Here is a 16555-nt window from a genome sequence, read left to right as displayed (position 1 = left end):
GGTTTGTTGGTTGAATACCATTGTATAAAGTTGCAATGCAATTCATCCAGTAGTTGCTGAGATATTAACCTATGTGTGCTTACATGCAAAACCTTAACCAGAATTTCTGAGTCGAATAATAAAGGGCAATTATTTGCATTAAATTAAAAGTAGAGTTATCTAACTTGGTAAATTAAGTAGGTTGGATGGTTGAGTACCATTGTATCAAGTCGCAATGCAATACCTCAAGCAGTTGCTGAGATATTAACCTATGTGTGCTTGCACGCCAAACCTTAACCAGAATTTCTAAGTCAAACAAGAGATGTTTGTCAAACATTATGCCCCCCCCCCCCCCCCCCCCCCCTGAGCGCCATGTTGTCAGGATTATATGGACAATTGAATGAAATATGCATGGACCGAAATGACAGCTGATTTGTTGCTGTTTTAAGATTATGACCATTAAAGTGTGAGGATAAAGTGTGTTATGACCGTCATGACCTTTGACTCTATGAACTCAAAATCCAGAGTCATCAGCTGGTCACCAGAAACCTAAATGTCAAGTTTGAGGGCCATGGGTGCAGGCATTGTCAAGTTATCACAAGACAAGTTTTTTTCGTTCAAGGTCACTGTGACCTTGACCTTTGACCCGATGACCCCTTAAATCATAAGGGGTCATCTACAAGTCAGATGCAACTCCAAGTCAAGTTTGAAGGCCATGGGTTCAGGCATTGTTGAGTTATCACTCGGACAACCTTTTACCATTCAAGATCACTGTGACCTTGACCTTTGGCTCTGTGAATCCTAAAATCAATAAGGGTGATCTACTGGTCAGGCTTAACATCCATGTCAAGTTTAATGATCATAGGTTCAGGCATTGTTGAGATATCAGTGGGGGAAGATTTGTTAACTTTTTAGCGTTAAAGGTTACTGTGACATTGACCTTGGCCTGATGACCCCCAAAATTGATAGGGGTCATCTACTGGGCAGGCCCAACCTTCATGTCAAGTTTGATGACCATAGGTCCAAGAATTGTCAAGTTTGCTTTCAAGGTCACTGTGACCTTGACCTTTGACCCCTAAAATCAATAGGGGTCATCTACTGGTCAAGCCCAACCTCCATGTCAAGTTTGAGGGCCATGGGTGCAGGCATTGTTGAGTTATCACTTGGACAACCTTTTATCATTCAAGGTCACTGTGACCTTGACCTTTGGCCCAATGACCCCTAAAATTAATAGGGACAATCTTCTGGCCAGACTCAACCTCCAAATCAAGTTTGAGGGCCATGGGTGCAGCCATTGTCAAGTTATCACTCGGATAACCTTTTACCATTCCAGGTCACTGTGACCTTGACCTTTGGCCCAATGACCCCTTAAATCAATAGGGACCATCTTCTGGCCAGGCCCAACCTCAAAGTCAAGTTTGAGGGCCATGGGTGCAGGCATTGTCGAGTTATCACTCGGACAACCTTTTACCATTCCAGGTCACTGTGACCTTGACCTTTGGCCAGATGACCCCCAAAAACCATAGGGGTCATCTCCTGGTCAGGCCAATTCTCCAAGTCAAGTTTGAGGGCCATGGGTGCAGGCATTGTTGAGTTATCATTCGGACAACCTTTTACCATTCAAGGTCACTGTGACCTTGACCTTTGGCCCAATGACCCCCAAAAACAATAGGGGTCATCTACTGGTCAGGCCCATCCTCCAAGTCAAGTTTGAGGGCCATGGGTGCAGGCATTGTTGAGTTATCACTCGAACAACCTTTTACCATTCAAGGTCACTGTGACCTTGACCTTTGACCCATTGAGCCCAAAAAACAATAGGTGTCAGCTACTGGTCAGGCCCAACCTCCAAGTCAAGTTTGAGGGCCATGGGTGCAGGCATTGTTGAGTTATCACTCGGACAACCTTTTACCATTCAAGGTCACTGTGACCTTGACCTTTGGCCTGATGACCCCCAAAAACAATAGGGGTCATCTACTGGTCAGGCCCAACCTCCATGTCAAGTTTGAGGGCCATGGGTGCAAGCATTGTTGAGTTATCACTCGGACAAGCTTTAAAATTATTTTACCATTAAAGGTCACTGTGACCTTGACCTTTGACCCGATGACCCCCTAAATCAATAGGGGTCATCTACTGGTCAGGCCCAACCTTCATGTGAAGTTTGATGACCATACGTCCAGGAATAGTTGAGTTATCACTCGGACAAGCTTTGGTCTACCGACGGACCGACCGACCGACGGACCGACCGACCGACCGACCGACATGCCTGTGCAAAGCAATATACCCCTCTTCTTCGAAGGGGGCATAATAATAAAGGCCTATTATTTGCATAAAATGCAAACTAGAGTTATCTAACTTGGTTGATTGAGTAGGTTGGATGGTTGAGTACCATTGTATCAATCTCAATGCAATACATCAAGTAGTTGCTGAGAATTTAACCTGCACGCACGCAAAACCTTAACCAGAATTTCTAAGTCAAATAATAAAGGCCTATTATTTGCATTAAATGCAAACTAGAGTTATCTAACTTGGTTAATTGAGTAGGTTGGATGGTGAGAACCATTGTATAAAGTCTCAATGCAATACCTCAAGTAGTTGCCGAGATATAAACCTATGTGTGCTTGCACGCAAAACCATAACCAAGGTGTGACGCCGACGCTTTGGTGAGTAGTATAGCTCTCCTTATTCTTCGAATAGTCGAGCTAAAAATCAACTATCATAAAGTGTACATTTTTTAAATAATGCTTGAAGTTCCAAGAAACAGTTCTTTGAGATCAACAAGAGCAGTCACAGGAACATGAAAAATGCGCCTGCTTTGGCCTCATTAGATTGATAGCTAATTGACCTCTTAGCTAATAATATCTGTTATAATGAAGTAAAACCAAAAATAAGAAAACACTCTCACAAATCAATGAAGTTGTAGTTGGAGCATTGCATTAACCAAAAGGAACTCAATTTACAACTTCCGATTTTGTCAGAAACGATTTAAAAAAAAGTCAATAAATTATTTCTTTTTTCAAAGAGAGTGATTTTTAGTATCATTTAGTTCCTAACTGTCAGCATATTAAAACTTTAAATAATAATCAATAAAAAAAATCCAAAGGCCAGTAAAAAAACATTGTTAAATGTGAGTTTCGTACCTCATCCCGATTTTACCAAAATAAGATTGCCCATTGCACTTCATGATTTTTTAACAATTCATGTATTTAAAGGCCATTCTGATTGTTTGTTTTTTAAACATCTTTTAAAAGAAAAAAATCTGACAAAGCAAAAAAGGAAACTCCAGTCAAGTACACTTTTGCTACACAAAAAGACACAAATGCAGGGCTTCTAAAAACCAGCAATTTGTCGGTCTGGACCGATTTTGACCAAGCCAGACCTATTTCAGTTTCAAAAAGTGTAAAAAAAATCGGTCCGAAATTTTCTCATATTTTTTTATAATTTTGGTCCAAAACGACTAAGTCAGTAAAAGTTGTAGAAATTGTAATACACAAACATTCATGAGTCATTCACACATTAAAAACTACCCCAATAGGTCATAAAAGTGTCTTAGTTACCATCAGACCAATGCGACCAGCTGCTTTTTCCGCTACGCTGATCACTGTATAGCCTATCTGTTAATTAGCAGACATTTGCAATTGGTCCTATCACGTGTATTGGTAGGTCGCAGAAGACACAATTAAACAAACTATGTGTTAATTATGTGCTTGCAGCTATCCTGATTAAGTGTTAACATCGGTCCATATTTTAACATGGCAAAATGCTATGTCCTCGTCGATCATTACATGATATATCTGTTTGTTGATTACCAAACTGTTAACCCTTTAGCGCATGTATACGAGATAGGCCGACATAGCTCATTAGCAGATGTAAACGCATCTGACCGACCCTATACACTACTGGATGTAAACGCATCTCCCGCATATTTCAATAGGGTCAATACTTCAATTTTGCATCTTTCTTTTTGTTAACAATATCCCGGATGTTTATAAAGCTAAAGCTTAACCTTTTGTGTATTGATTTTCCCTCGAAAATGTTGTCTGCTAAAACTTGAAGGTTATTATTTATACAGCCAATCACAGGTGTGAGATCCCACTGTGACGTAATAAATCCTCGAGGAATAGCAGTACTGTACAGTATGGAATTTCCCCAAAAACATTGATGCGTAAATCATTGAATATATTTTGTCAGTTGAATTAACCATTAAAATCAATAAAGATTGTAATTATTTGAAGATAATATTTTGTGTTACAAACAATAGAAACAATAAGTAGCCGAGAAAATGATGAGTAAATTTTCTGCTGAGCTAATTGATGGCCAGCATGGTTCCGGTCGTAAAATAGGTCAAGTAAACACATTTGTGCAAGCGTTTCATGATCTAGATATTTTTATTCATTACTTTGAAAACATTTCTCGGCTTTCTTTTTGTAAAGAATTTTATAAGGGGGTAATAAAGTTCATTCTGCTGCGATATAAGTGTAAATTATGTAAACCAACCAGAGAAAAGAAACATATTGAAGAATAGAATCTATTCATTTAACTGTTCTGATTCTTGGAACGATCTGCTAGCAGATTTATTAAGCGAAACTGATATACATGTTGAAAAAACTGATACGATTGAATTGTCAGTTGCCAAATCATTAGCCGGGGCTGAGCTTTTTCACCCAGATTGCGATGAAGAAATCAGTGTGTTGCATAAGTTTGACAAAACTTTAAAATATGTTAACTTCTGCATCACCAAAGAACATCCATCAGAAATTTCACCGGAAGATACAAAGACTTCCAGTTCCACAAATGCATTCAGTTTAATGATGGAAGTGCCTAGAAAAATTGAGAAATCTCCAAAAATGAGGGCACAAGGCCCAAGATTTACAGGTTTGTGAAATTGGAATGCCTAAAATTAAACCTGATAGTAAATTCATTTGAATCTATATAAACATGATAGTTAAAGATCTGTATTAAACTCAATTTTTTATGGTTTAATATCATAATTATAATGCTTAAATGAAGATATATCAATATTGTATGTTCCAAAAATCATTATTTGTAAAGATATTTATTTACCAAATTTATATTTCATGTTACATTACATGTTAAAGGGAGGTATAAATGAGAAATTTATTTTCTCAGGTCTGACAATTAAGTTTTAGATTAAGCTATAAATTCACTTTTTAAATCAGTTTTTTTAATGATTTTATGAAATAAATATTTTCAGCAAAGGACCGGTTGTACAATGATTTGGTGACAGAGATGACGGTGAAGAAGGCCTTCTTTCCAAATATCATGTCAGACCAAGATGTTACCAAACACGTCATGGTTGTCGTTAATGCCCTGTGGTATGTGGATGGGTCCCTTGGAAAACTACAAAATAGGTTTACTGGTGCTGACGAGGACTTCCCAAAATCAAATAGAGAGCTAAAAGTGACAAAATAATGTGCAAATTGAAACATTTAACAAATGTTTGCGAGTACTATTAAGTTTGATACTGTCATGTGACACTGATAGGGAGCTATCCTAACAACTCAGTACAAACAGTTACAAATACATGTTCCTAGTTACAAATATATGTTCCTACTACTAAGTCACAAGATTATGTTATAAAAGTCTAGTCTCAGATGTTTATTTTGTGTTGAAAGTTTTAGATTACTAGTCACAAGATAATGTTATAAAGTCTAGTCAAAGATGTTTATTTTGTGTTGAAAGTTTTAGATTACTAGTCACAAGATTATGTTATAAAGTCTAGTCTCAGATGTTTATTTTGTGTTGAAAGTTTTAGATTACTAGTCACAAGATTATGTTATAAAGTCTAGTCAAAGATGATTATTTTATGTTGAAAGTTTAAAATTCTAGTCAAAATAAAGGTTATTGTTATTAATTTACGATATTTCTTTGTTTTATAAGTATCAAACTTTATATGTCAAAGTAAAAAAAAAAAAAAAAAAGCCTACCTACCGACCCACTCCTTGCAACCCTAGGTCGGCAATAGCAAACAGATATATTTTTAAGGGTGGCCTGACATGGATATTCCTGCCACATTATTGTGTATTATACACAAGAACATCAATTGTCGCCTTTTTAATCCATATGGGTCTTTTTTATGATAGGGGTGTTAAAAAATAAAGATCGATCTCAGCATTTTATTACCCTTTGATTTAATGCAATTATGACATTTCAAAGAAATGTTACAATTCCATCTTGAAAATGCATTCACAGATGAAATAAAATAATTTTATATTTCATTATTGACACCATTCATTAGATAATTTAATTATCTATAAAAATGTATTCACATAAAAAAGATTTGGAAACAATTATTTGGAGTTATATTGATTTTAAGGTCATACTGCTATATTCATTTTCTCAATTTCAAATATCCTGAAAATACCTATACAGATAAGGACTGCTTATCAGTAAGTTGGCTATTGACTGGGAGGTGTAATCTGGCCACTAGTCTATGTGCTAAAGGGTTAAATTTAAATTTTAATAAAGAACCAATGCTGGTTGAAAACAGTTTTAAAGATAAATGCATTTGTCATTGTTAATCCGCAAAAGTATAAACAATCCGAATTAATTAACCTAGTAATATATAGAATATCTACAGCGACACGCTTGATTAACTACATAGTCTGAAAGCTGAGTGCACCGCTTACGTCATTTTAATTCGTAATTATGAAAAATCATTGTCTATATCACATTTATAGCTTGAAGCCCCGATTATAAATCTAGATATATATTATTATTCAAGATTATCGGTTGAATGATGACCCACTGTAGAAGCATTAAGCAAATAAATCATAATACTGTTTCATTTTTGTTGTCTGACCGCTTTCCGATGGCCACAGTTAATTATGATTGCAATCGTTCTTGTTAGAAACGTTGCAGAACTCGATGAGAATCTCATTTTAATTAAGCTTGTATCAATGCCTATCTGAATCGGCTATGCTGGCCCTAGAGCCCTCTTACGAATTGCCACATGGCGAAAAAATATTGACAGAAAAGATGTTTTTGGGATGGGGGGGGGGGGTCACAGGATCTGGACCAATTGAGGTTCCAAAATTTAAGGAGCCCTGCACAAATTATTTTACATTTTTTCATGAATATTCCCTTCTTGTAAATACAATCAATACACTTCCCTCAAAGGCAACAGTAAAAGACAATTCCCTTAATAGGTAATGGTAAAAGGCAATTCCCTGAATAGGCAACAGTAAATGACCATTTCCTCAATAGGCAACAGTCAAAGACAATACCCTCAATACGCAACAGTCAAAGACAATTCCCTCAATACGCAACAGTCAAAGACAATACCCTCAATACGCAACAGTCAAAGACAATTCCCTCAATAGGCAACAGTAAAAGACCATTCCCTCAATAGGCAACAGTCAAAGACCATTCCCTCAATAGGCAACAGTAAAAGACCATTCCCTCAATAGGCAACAGTCAAAAACAATTCCCTCAATAGGCAACAGTAAAAGACAATTTCCTCAATAGGCAACAGTCAAAGACAATTCCCTCAATAGGCAACAGTCAAAAACAATTCCCTCAATAGGCAACAGTCAAAGACAATTCCCTCAATAGGCAACAGTAAAAGACCATTCCCTCAATAGGCAACAGTAAAAGACCATTCCCTCAATAGGCAACAGTCAAAGACCATTCCCTCAATAGGCAACAGTAAAAGACCATTCCCTCAATACGCAACAGTCAAAGACCATTCCCTCAATAGGCAACAGTCAAAGACAATTCCCTCAATAGGCAACAGTAAAAGACCATTCCCTCAATACGCAACAGTCAAAGACAATTCCCTCAATAGGCAACAGTCAAAGACAATTCCCTCAATAGGCAACAGTCAAAAACAATTCCCTCAATAGGCAACAGTCAAAGACAAATCCCTCAATAGGCAACAGTAAAAGACAATTCGCTCAATAGGCAACAGTAAAAGACCATTCCCTCAATAGGCAACAGTCAAAGACAATTCCCTCAATAGGCTACAGTAAAAGACAATTCGCTCAATAGGCAACAGTCAAAGACAATTCCCTCAATAGGCAACAGTAAAAGACAATTCCCTCAATAGGCAACAGTCAAAGACAATTCCCTCAATAGGCAACAGTCAAAAACAATTCCCTCAATAGGCAACAGTCAAAGACAATTCGCTCAATAGGCAACAGTAAAAGACCATTCCCTCAATAGGCAACAGTAAAAGACAATTCCCTCAATAGGCAACAGTAAAAGACCATTCCCTCAATACGCAACAGTCAAAGACCATTCCCTCAATAGGCAACAGTAAAAGACAATTCCCTCAATAGGCAACAGTAAAAGACCATTCCCTCAATACGCAACAGTCAAAGACAATTCCCTCAATAGGCAACAGTCAAAGACAATTCCCTCAATAGGCAACAGTCAAAAACAATTCCCTCAATAGGCAACAGTCAAAGACAATTCGCTCAATAGGCAACAGTAAAAGACCATTCCCTCAATAGGCAACAGTAAAAGACAATTCCCTCAATAGGCAACAGTCAAAGACAATTCCCTCAATAGGCAACAGTAAAAGACAATTCGCTCAATAGGCAACAGTCAAAGACAATTCCCTCAATAGGCAACAGTCAAAGACAATTCCCTCAATAGGCAACAGTCAAAGACAATTCCCTCAATAGGCAACAGTCAAAGACCATTCCCTCAATAGGCAACAGTCAAAGACAATTCCCTCAATAGGCAACAGTCAAAAACAATTCCCTCAATAGGCAACAGTAAAAGACAATTCCCTCAATAGGCAACAGTCAAAGACAATTCGCTCAATAGGCAACAGTCAAAGACAATTCCCTCAATAGGCAATGTTTCAGTAAAAGACAATCCCCTCAATAGGCAACAGTAAAAGACCATTCCCTCAATACGCAACAGTCAAAGACAATTCCCCCAATAGGCAACAGTCAAAGACAATTCCCTCAATACGCAACAGTCAAAGACAATTCCCTCAATAGGCAACAGTCAAAGACAATTCCCTCAATAGGCAACAGTAAAAGACAATTCCCTCAATACGCAACAGTCAAAGACAATTCCCTCAATACGCAACAGTCAAAGACAATTCCCTCAATACGCAACAGTCAAAGACAATTCCCTCAATAGGCAACAGTCAAAGACAATTCCCTCAATACGCAACAGTCAAAGACAATTCCCTCAATAGGCAATGTTTCAGTAAAAGACAATTCCCTCAATAGGCAACAGTAAAAGACCATTCCCTCAATAGGCAACAGTCAAAGACAATTCCCTTAATAGGCAACAGTCAAAGACAATTCCCTCAATAGGCAACAGTCAAAAACAATTCCCTCAATAGGCAACAGTCAAAGACAATTCGCTCAATAGGCAACAGTAAAAGACCATTCCCTCAATAGGCAACAGTAAAAGACAATTCCCTCAATAGGCAACAGTCAAAGACAATTCCCTCAATAGGCAACAGTAAAAGACAATTCGCTCAATAGGCAACAGTCAAAGACAATTCCTTCAATAGGCAACAGTCAAAGACAATTCCCTCAATAGGCAACAGTAAAAGACCATTCCCTCAATAGGCAACAGTCAAAGACAATTCCCTCAATAGGCAACAGTCAAAGACCATTCCCTCAATAGGCAACAGTCAAAGACAATTCCCTCAATAGGCAACAGTAAAAGACAATTCGCTCAATAGGCAACAGTCAAAGACCATTCCCTCAATAGGCAACAGTCAAAGACAATTCCCTCAATAGGCAACAGTAAAAGACCATTCCCTCAATAGGCAACAGTCAAAGACAATTCCCTCAATATGCAACAGTCAAAGACAATTCCCTCAATAGGCAACAGTCAAAGACAATTCCCTCAATAGGCAACAGTAAAAGACAATTCGCTCAATAGGCAACAGTCAAAGACAATTCCCTCAATAGGCAACAGTAAAAGACAATTCCCTCAATAGGCAACAGTCAAAGACAATTCCCTCAATAGGCAACAGTAAAAGACAATTCCCTCAATAGGCAACAGTAAAAGACCATTCCCTCAATAGGCAACAGTCAAAAACAATTCCCTCAATAGGCAACAGTAAAAGACAATTCCCTCAATAGGCAACAGTCAAAGACAATTCCCTCAATAGGCAACAGTCAAAGACAATTCCCTCAATAGGCAACAGTCAAAGACAATTCCCTCAATAGGCAACAGTCAAAAACAATTCCCTCAATAGGCAACAGTCAAAGACAATTCCCTCAATAGGCAACAGTAAAAGACCATTCCCTCAATAGGCAACAGTCAAAGACAATTCGCTCAATAGGCAACAGTAAAAGACAATTCCCTCAATAGGCAACAGTCAAAGACAAATCCCTCATTAGGCAATAATCAAAGACAATTCCCTCAATAGGTAACAGTAAAAGACAATTCCCTCAATAGGCAACAGTCAAAGACAATTCCCTCAATAGGCAACAGTCAAAGACAATTTCCTCAATAGGCAACAGTCAAAGACAATTCCCTCAATAGGCAACAGTCAAAGACAATTTCCTCAATAGGCAACAGTCAAAGACAAATCCCTCATTAGGCAACAGTCAAAGACCATTCGCTCAATAGGCAACAGTAAAAGACCATTCCCTCAATAGGCAACAGTAAAAGACCATTCCCTCAATAGGCAACAGTCAAAGACAATTCCCTCAATAGGCAACAGTAAAAGACCATTCCCTCAATAGGCAACAGTCAAAGACAAATCCCTCAATAGGCAACAGTCAAAGACCATTCCCTCAATAGGCAACAGTAAAAGACAATTCCCTCAATAGGCAACAGTAAAAGACAATTCCCTCATTAGGCAACAGTCAAAGACCATTCGCTCAATAGGCAACAGTCAAAGACAATTCCCTCAATAGGCAACAGTAAAAGACCATTCCCTCAATAGGCAACAGTCAAAGACAATTCGCTCAATAGGCAACAGTAAAAGACAATTCCCTCAATAGGCAACAGTCAAAGACAAATCCCTCATTAGGCAATAATCAAAGACAATTCCCTCAATAGGTAACCGTAAAAGACCATTCCCTCAATAGGCAACAGTCAAAGACAATTCCCTCAATAGGCAACAGTCAAAGACAAATCCCTCATTAGGCAACAGTCAAAGACAATTCGCTCAATAGGCAACAGTAAAAGACAATTCCCTCAATAGGCAACAGTAAAAGACCATTCCCTCAATACGCAACAGTCAAAGACAATTCCTTCAATAGGCAACAGTCAAAGACCATTCCCTCAATAGGCAACAGTAAAAGACAATTCCCTCAATAGGCAACAGTCAAAGACCATTCCCTCAATACGCAACAGTCAAAGACAATTCCTTCAATAGGCAACAGTCAAAGACCATTCCCTCAATAGGCAACAGTCAAAGACCATTCCCTCAATAGGCAACAGTCAAAGACAAATCCCTCATTAGGCAACAGTCAAAGACCATTCCCTCAATAGGCAACAGTAAAAGACAATTCCCTCAATAGGCAACAGTAAAAGACCATTCCCTCAATACGCAACAGTCAAAGACAATTCCTTCAATAGGCAACAGTAAGACAATTCCCTCAATAGGCAATGTTTCAGTAAAAGACAATTCCCTCAATAGACAACAGCAAAAGACAATTCCCACAATAGATTCAAAACTATTTACATACAAGCATCAATTGGTGTAGTTCCCAATAAAAAAAAGAAACAAAGCAATGCTACAGAACCTGGTTTTCAATGATTGACAAAAGAACTTTCGTTGTGAGATTCAGTTTTAACTGCTTTTCTATTTAAAGTAACAGTGACCTTGACCCTATGGGCCCCAAATGCAATTCCATCCAAATCCTCCATTAACTCTCCTTTATAATATATCAAGTTTGGTCACTAAATGTCAAACCTAACTTTATATACCATAGGTAAGTTTGATGCCACCCTCCTGACCGCTTGAGAACCCAACCATCCATACAACCACATATATTATTCTTATAACCATGATTCACTCAGTGTCAATCCAGAAAAATAGCCAGGGGTCTGTGAGGAGGAATTCATGTCCAAAGCAGGGTAAAATTGTTTCCAAAGTCATTTATATTCATTTCAAAATACTTCCTACTGTTGTTGATACAAAAGTCCGAGCAAAAAACAATCTTTACATTAACTGTACAATAGTCTGAAAGTTGAAAGCTCTCAATCCTGGTTTCAGGGTTAATCCGGAAGTTTAGAACCCGTTTCTCATAACTTAACAATTGTCTAAGCCAGCTTTATTGGCCAATGTTACACACGGGGCAACATATGTATATACAGTTCCATTAATAATCCTAGAAGTCTATTTAGTTATGGTCAAGGTTAAAGGTTTGAACATTGTATGAAATTCTAAAATGTTACGTAAAATATACACTTGTGGAAAAAAATTGGAATGTATACCACTTGTTTAAATGGGACTCATGCAATAAAATGTTACAAGGATCAAGGGTATACATTCATATTCAATCTGTTTATATTATGTATTTAAACTATAAATTACATTATTTGAAGGCTCTTGGAAAAAGGAATAATTAGTATTCCGAAATAAGCTCATGAGTGGCAGGAAATACCTCCTTTCATTTAAAGCTGATGTGAAGATCAATTATGTAGTACAAATTACGTAGAAACCCATAATAGATGGTGTGCAGAATGAATAAATAGATGTACGGTATACAGGGATACAAGACGCTCGGCCTTAGTGGAATGCCTTGCAGAGCAGGGCCCAGAATGACTAAAAACGTCAGCATACGAGGGTAGATGTCATACGCAATGTTTGACCAAGCAGAAATGTAATGAGTCTTCAGAGCTTGGTGATACTCGGAGCTGGAATCTAGAAAAAAACACTTCAGTAATGCCATTCTTCGGATATGGGTATCTATGTATTGCAGTATATGCTCCTCACCAACGCACTCAAAATGCTCAAACTCACTTTTGTTTGACACACTGAGTAGGCAAAATACATGTATATTGTAGCATCTGGTTACCTTGTCAGGCCTAAAAGAAAATCTGTGACCTAACTAGCCCTCTTTAAATGGGATGGGTTGTGCAGATGCAAGCAAATATGATAGCAAGCAATAGCTTAACATATTGAAAGCGTAGAGTAGGTACTGCAACTTTAGTTACTTTGGTCAGATAAGCAAATTGTTCTCAGATATGACCACTGTGGCCTTCAGCAAAAAAGCACTAAATATGTAACAACATAAAAGAAGCTTTCATGGAAAAGCTTTGATCATGTTGTTATTCTAATCGAGCTCATAATTGTACACCTTGTGAAACTACCTGAGGTGAGAAAGGATGGGTAAAATGGTTTCAGATACATTGGTAATGGCAGAGACACAATGCCTGGCATATTATTATTATCTATTCCGGAAAACAGAAAACAAATCAATACAATTACTTACAGTTGACATGCACAGATATTGAAGTGCTAAAAGTACACCTTGTAGGGCTCACGTTCTGCCCAATTCGGGAAACTTGCCCTATCCCTTCCATCAGCACAATCATATAAGTATCTTTCGTTAATTAACCTATGAAAGTCAGTATTACTTATTTACATTAATATTGTCAAATAATTGTCAGAAGCATAATGAACAGATGCACAATGTAGACAAATATCTGCATCTTTGAACTGCTGACAGAAGACTGTTGACCATGACCTTTGACCTACTGACCTTAAAACAATCAAGGTCATCTACTGGGCAAGGGCAACCTATCACTTCTTAAGTTTTATTGTTTCAAGTTAAACCATTCGGCAGTTATCAGTTCAAGTTGACATAAGGCATGAACTTTGATTCAGATCAATAAGGGTCATCTATTTGTCAAGGGCAACCGGTCATTCAAGGTCCTAGGTTAAACTGTTCCTTAGTTAATGTGCAAATAAAATTTCATAAGACTGGGTTAGGGTTAGATGTGACTTTGACCTCAAAAACTATAGGGGTCATCTAACTTCTGATCAAGGGCAACTTGCCACTGAAGTCTCATGGTCCTAGGTCACCCCACTCTCAAGTTATTGTGCTTACAAGACATGGTCTACCAACTACAGACCATATGACTGACCATCTGACCTACTGACATTTGCAAACCTATAAAATAAGTAGGGATGCAAACGAATATTCGAATATTCGAATATTCGATCGAACGTTTGGTATTCGAATGTCAAAATCGGTATTCGAATATTCGATGTTTTTGTTAAATTAATAAATTAATAAACTTTTTGCCTACAACTGTCATCTTCGTCTGTCTTGTTTTTACAACGATGGACCCGTAATGCCAGAGGTGTGAACTTGATGACACTATACACGCGCCATATCGGATATAACGTCGGAAACTATAAACAGTCCCCGTAATTTTGCATTTACTGGCTGTTATACAAGTGACATCAAACACATTCTAATTTTTTGGGCACATTTAAGATCGGCCTTTATACCAATGTGTTATCTTCACTGCTTAACAAGCTTGGCGATATTGCGCAAATCTCCTTGATGATTCGAAGGACATGTGCTAGTTATGTGCTTTAAACTGTTTTCCATGTTTCGATACAACGCTCTTGCGTTGACAAGTAATTGTATGGTTTAACGTTTAAGGATATATGTCCTGAACTGTTGTACAATACATCAGTCAAAATCGACGTTTGGCCATTGTTGGTGTCGTTTTCTATAAATATATTTCGTAAACATCAATCCCAGAACGAGGCTGCAACTACCACGTTGGCGCATATCGTCATTTAACCGGAAAAAATGAAATTCCCCGATCTTTTTTTCATTGTATACAAAAGTGAACGCAGAGGAATTGATATAGTTCTTTTATTTGTTTAAAATATATCGCTTTTTCTTGGGATATATTCTGAAAATGGGGAAAATCAGATGCTAATTTGTGGAACATTAAGTGTCCGTCGCGTGTACCGAATACGACAAAGAAGGGTAACAGGGCCCTGGCTATTGCGTTAGTGAATATTAGTTTACTACAATTCTTAAAGGATCATTTTGGTATTCGAATATTCGATCGAAAGAATTACCGAATATTCGAATATCAATGTTGCTATTCGTTTGCATCCCTAAAAATAAGCATTTTTCTTCAAAAGGGGGCATCATATATAGAATTACCCCAAAGTTTACCTGTAAACGTTTCATAACAACTTTAGTCTCAGCGTAGTTGAATATCTGATACAGAATTGCATAATGGATACAGCGTTGTGCAAACGTGTATATGTAGGGGATGCAAGTGTAAAGCTCCTGTGCCCTCATTGGGCTTCCTCTTAAAGCTGGGCCAAGAATAAGGCAGTATGTTAGTATGCGCGGGTACACATCAAATGCTACCATCATCGCAGTAGAAAGCCAGCGGGATTTCAGTTTACACATATACTCCCGCCTGAAAATCAAGATTTACAGGGTGTTTCTATTGTACAATCAATACATCAAACATGCTCATTCTGACATTGCCAAGAAAGTACAGTAACTTAATACATTTAAACAGTATCATCTCGAAGAAATAGAAAAAAAAGTTTAAATAGAGTCGGGCTGGAAACCGTAATCACAAAATTATTTTCATTTGTCATATATGATACAATTATTGAAGGATTTCCTGGTTTGGTCCTTCACAATGAGTAATTTAAGGTGGATCTCTTTATGTTATGCTAAGGATTGAGTCAGACAAACCCTTTTTCCATTATTGGATATAATAAGAGAGGCCATTCAAATCAAGCATCAAATTCATACTTGAAACTGATCATGTTAAAGTGGCCAATACTTGTACAATATTTATATTAATTGTCCTTTTATTTGGCCTGGATCGTGGTTACACTACTAATTAAGCAAATAGTTATTATATGAAGCTTATTCCTTCTGTCTTTTGGTTTAGTCAATTCATAACAAAAGCACCAAAAGCACCAACTATTGCAAAATATGCCCGTCCTGTTTTTGGGACACTATATTTGGTGATTAGTGATTGCATATAAGGCTAAATAAAGAGAACAAACTGTTAATACAGTATTGGCTAATTCAAGGGTCATAACTCTGGAGTGACAGAGGTGATTTAGTCATTTAATCTGACCAAGATATTCTGCCAATACACCTTCTGACCAAATTTTGAGATGGTTGGATAAAGGCTTCTCAAGTTTACTGACCGTTCAAAGGTGGTACCTAACAATCCTTGATAAACACCCCTAGTTTTTTATATTATATAATTATGTAGTGTGTTGTTTTCTGAGTTTTGTGTTTGCAAAAGATGCTATACAATTATAAAGTTACTTATACAAATAAGGTTCAACTCAGATTGAGACGAAAGCTGATAGCTTATAGAATCACTCTCGAGTCTGTTACTGGGCAGAACCAGTACTGGTGTCCATTTCGAGAGGCCTTGAGAAAGTACCCCTGGTGGGGATCAAACCCACAACCTCTTGGGTGAAAGGGGACACCTATACCACTTGACCATGCTCTATGGAATAGTTACTGCATCCAATATCCGAGTTATTGAATATTTATTCACCAGGGGGCATTTCAATACAGATTTTAGTATATGACTGAAATTATGTTTAAGTAATAAAGAGGTTCAAAAGTTTGCTACAAATTTGAGAGAGTTGAATTTTAGCCAA

The 16555-nt window shown here is 37.6% G+C and overlaps 1 protein-coding gene across 6 annotated transcripts in view; it reads right to left on the bottom strand.

Moving 5' to 3' along the window:
* LOC128218899 (ATP-binding cassette sub-family C member 4-like) overlaps positions 1-16555 on the bottom strand; it is an 83957-nt gene that overhangs the window by 30346 nt on the left and 37056 nt on the right. The gene's annotated exons all lie outside the window — the stretch shown is intronic.

Source organism: Mya arenaria, chromosome 15 (genome assembly GCF_026914265.1).
Source record: "Mya arenaria isolate MELC-2E11 chromosome 15, ASM2691426v1".
Classification (NCBI taxonomy): Eukaryota; Metazoa; Mollusca; class Bivalvia; order Myida; family Myidae; genus Mya; species Mya arenaria.
Note: the sequence above shows the minus strand (reverse complement) of the source record. Positions and strands in the feature narration are given on the sequence as shown.